Genomic DNA, 4,842 nt, shown 5'->3' on the forward strand with positions numbered 1-4,842 from the left:
GACCTTCAGAGAGCGAAAGTGAGGAACGGCGGGGAATACAAGAGAGGGGTAAGGAATTCTCAGAATCTCAGGTCTCGTGGAGACGAAAGCCAGCAACAGATGAGGAACTAAATTTAATTCGTATGGAAAAAAAAGGCGCCCGGGTCTGAATTCAAAAATAAATGACACTTGTGGTCGTGTGTTTGCACGTGGGAAGACCAAACGGCCCTTAATCCATTTGCGAATGTGAAATATCAAATACGTTCCAGACAAAATTTTTTGGTAAAATATACGTTCCAGACTACTTACTACACAATACATGTACATGTAGCTTCTCGGTGTCTCCTCTCTCTCTCTCTCTCTCTCTCTTTTTTCTGTTTTTTTTTTTGGTAGAAAGCAGGGTTATTGATTCATCCGCGTCCAATGCCAAAAGAAGGAAAACAAGATACATAACGCAGATAGTTGACATGTGATATAGAAGGTTTCAAAATTAACAATATTCAGAAACCAGAGAGAGACATATGGTCTTGACATACATGTCATAGGCGGGACCGGTCAGGGGAGGGAATGGGTAACACCTACATTTCAAGAAAACTCGTTGTAGACACAGCTTACATAATGAAGCGCATGCACGAACGTGCCATAAAGAAAGAATACATCAGCAATAAACAAAAAGAAGACATTATTTTTTATGCTGCATGCCAGACACAACCCTAAGAGACAGAGAAAGTCACAGTATGCACGTGGCCCAATGAAATTCTTGATGGTCGTTGCATCAATTCCAGGGCACACATTCCGAGTAGCTTCACCATCGTCGACGACAGTGACCACCCAATCGGAAGGGGGAAGAGCTTCAATTCAGGCCAAATCCAAGACGCCACTAACGCGGAACCTGCAAAAATTGCATAGCCACAAACAAAAAAAGAAAAGGAAAAACAGAGCCAGGCTGATGCATAGGGATGGACAGGAGTGAGCTGGGGGCTAAGGTGGGAATAAGGAATCAGAGTAGGAGTTTGGATGGGGGTGCGTTGAGTTGTTGAGGACAGTGAGGATGAACAGGGGGTGCGATGAAGGTGGTGAGGATGAGCAGGGGGAGCAGTGGGGGTAAGCTCAAAATAAACATTGCAACTCCCGCCAGAGAGAGTGAGCACAACGGAGAGGGTGAATAGGGGTTTACGTTGAGCATAAGTAGGAGGGTGAGCCGAGGGATAGGGCGCGCAGGGGTTTTGCAGTGAGTGTGGGGGTGAGCTGGGGGGAGAGGGTGAAGGTGGAGAGAGTGAGCAGTGGCCTTTTGAAGGTGATGGATAGCCCAGGAGGGGCAGTGCTGTTCCATGGTCATCGACGTCATCGACGTCTGCAAGGCAGAGGTTACACGCTACAACGGGCGGAGAAGGGCATTAAGTGATGTACCCACTTGTTGAACCCCCAAATTAAAGGCATTTAATAAAGCAATCGTTTGAATAACAGATGGTGAATGCACGAGCAACTTGAAGACTTGAAATGATGGGGCGGGGGGAGAGGGTGGGGAAGAGGGTGAGCAGTGGCCTTTGAAGGTGAGGGATAGCCCAGGAGGGGTGGTGTTGTGCCATGGTCATCGGCATCATCATCGTCGGCATCGGCGTCGACATCCATGTCGGCAAGGCAGAGGTTACACGCTACAATGGGCGGAGAAGGCATTAAGTGATGTACCCACCTGTTGAATCCCCAAATTAAAGGCATTTAATAAAGCAACCGTTTGAATAATAGCTGGTGAATGCACTCGTGCTCGATCTCTTCACTTCACCTCTCTTTTTTTTTCTTTTTGAGCAGGAATATCACTCTCTCTCCCTCATTCTTTTTTTTTTTTTTTTTTTTGGATAATTTACACATATCACCCCTGAGATTTAACGAAAATATAATTTTACCCCCCAATTTTGGATAATTCTGCGTACCCTCCTAAGGTTTACAAATGTTAACACTGACATCCATTCCATCAATTTATGACTAACAAGTAACAACGTTAAAAATATGATATAAACTGACAAAATAGGGTTTCAAAACTCTTTCAACCGTTTAGGAGTTTAGGGTTTGAAATTGGGGAAAAATCCCAAATCAGAACCCTTTGTGCAGTTGCAACTCATCTTCAACAAATCCCAAATCAGAACCTGCAACTCATAAGACACCAACAAAAGAAAAAAGCCAGAAATCCATAAATCCATGCACGAGGAGAAATTCAATTCAAGGTTTCAAATAAGGCACATAAAGGTGAATGAGATATTATTTGTCCCTTATAAAAACAGATCTGAAGAAGAGAACTGATCAAACTCAACACAATGATTTTCGTGATCCCTACATGTGGTGCAACAGACTTGCCTGAAGGTGCAAAACCCATCAATTGCTGCCCACCAAAGAAGTTAAAGATTGTTAATTTCAAGCTTCCACCACCGCAATCGTCACCGATGAGGGTTAGGCAAGCAGCTCACTTGGTGGACGATGAGTACATTGCTAAGTACTCTAAAGCCATCGCACTCATGAAAGCTCTCTCAAGCAACGACCCAAGAAGCTTCATGCAACAGGCTAACGTTCATTATGCTTATTGTGATGATGCTTACGATCAGATTGGTTTCCCAGACTTAGAAATCCAAGTACACAATTCATGGCTTTTCTTCCCATGGCATCGATACTATCTTTATTTCTTTGAGAAGATTTGTGGAAAGCTCATCAATTTGGGATGAGTTGCAGATGCAATTTGGGATTTTTTCCTAATTTCAAACCCTAAACTCCTAAACGGTTGAAAGGGTTTGTAACCCAATTGCTAAGGGCAATTTTGTCAATGTACATCACATTTTTAACGTTGTTAATCATAAATTGACGGAATGGATGTAAGTGTCAACGTTTGTAAGCCTCAGGGGGATACGCAGAATTATCCAAAATTGAGGAATAAAATTATACTTTCGTTAAACCTCAGGGGTGTTATGTGTAAATTGCCCTATATATTTTTTTTTAGTTAGACTCTCCCCTCATTGAGTATCCAATACAAGTATGGAGGATTTTTCTCTTTCACAGTTTTTGCCGTAATAGAGGGCCCATATTGTTTAGAGGGGAATACAATGGGAAAACCAAACAAATAGGTCACACTTGTTGCTCGGGTAAAAGACAAGAATGGGAAATAAGAGGAAAAGTAGACTTATCCATTCTCATGAACAATGCAAATTGTTTATTTGATTAAATGGGAAGAGAGAATATAAACTCGGATTAAAATCTTTTGCAATTCCTTCATCTTGTGGTGTCTTGCTGTGTAGGCCTGAGAGCTCAACTTGTAGAAGATGCTTCATCCAACGGTGTGAGTTTGATTAATCTCTTTTTTTTTTTCTTTTTAAGCTCAGCACAGTTGGATGTCGCATCATCCACGTGTCGAGCTCTCAGACCCGAACTGCAAGGCACCGCAAGATTAAGGCACTACAGAGGATTTTTTCCCATTAAATTCATTTTTCCCTTCTATGAACAATGAAGTGTCTCACCAACTTAGTGGGACTTTGAAAGGGGGGTGGAATGGAAGACACCTCATCAATGATCAAACAAGAAAAATGAATTTGTCAACAAACCAAACACCTCAATTTCCCATGGTAATAAAAATTAAGTATAATTTTTACATTTCTTAAATCTTACTCCATCAAAACCCTTCTAAACAGACGGACCAAGTAGAAAGAGCCTTCTTACCCAAAAAAAAAAAAAAAAAAAAAAAAAGTAGAAAGAGCATAGCATGAGGGATTTGGCTCCTCAGTAGTGCAACAGGCAGTGTAGCGCACCATCTGACGGCCTATAGTGCTTGGGCACGCAGCCCAACACAGGGGTGTTGGGCTGCTTGCCCAAGCACTATGGGCCGTTGGATGTGTGCTACACTCCCTGTTGTGCTACAGAGGAGCCCAACACATAGGATGAGATAGTTAGAGATTTGAATTTCCACGTGTAATGGGGTGAGATGGCAAGAAAAATAAAGGAGGAAAATTCACTACATCATCCCATCACAGGTCATTTGGTTGGGTGAGACTTGGAGTGCCCCAGAGAGAGGAGAGAGAGCACAGAGGGCAAGAGACAAGAAAGAGAAGATGGACGAACCTGAGGATGAGAGGAGCAGAAACAACTTCTCCCACTTATGAAGAATCTCCAATATAATCCTATCATCATTCGTCTTATTTAGGGGTGTTAATTCCTGGCCCCGCCCGGCCTGATTATTAAGCGTGTTGGGCTTAAGCCCGACACATTTATAATTGGTTGTTTTCGGTGTGGGATTCTAGCCCATCTAGTGCCCAACCATATCGACCAATTATGAGCCCGACTTAGCCAGCCCGGTTAAAGCCCGACTTAGCCCATGTGGTTAAAGCCCGACCTACTTGCTGGTTTTGAAACCTTGTGAACTAAATATATTTATATAAACATATATATATATATATATATATATATATATATATTAGAAAAAGGAATGGCTCATCACTGTTATATATATATATATAGATGTTTATTTATTTATGGGAAATTTACACATACCCCCCTGAGGTTTAACGAAAGGATATTTTCAACCCCCAGGTTTGGAAAATTCTACGTATCCCCTTGAGGTTTGCAAACGGTAATAGATAGGTCCATTCCGTCAATTCATGACTAACACTGTTAATAAATAGACTTGAACTGATGGAATTGCCCTTCTAAGAAGAACCCCCCCAAAAAAAAAAACCCTGCAACTCATCTTCCCCAAAAGGGAAGATGAGTTGCAACCATCCTAGCCCCATTGATTCGTTAAAACGTTTGCCACTCAATCACTCCTCTTCAACCTCTTTGCCTGAACCGAATCATCACCATCTTCACCATCACTCTCTACTCTCAACC

The sequence above is a fragment of the Telopea speciosissima genome, chromosome 4 (assembly GCF_018873765.1).
Source record: "Telopea speciosissima isolate NSW1024214 ecotype Mountain lineage chromosome 4, Tspe_v1, whole genome shotgun sequence".
Lineage (NCBI taxonomy): Eukaryota > Viridiplantae > Streptophyta > Magnoliopsida > Proteales > Proteaceae > Telopea > Telopea speciosissima.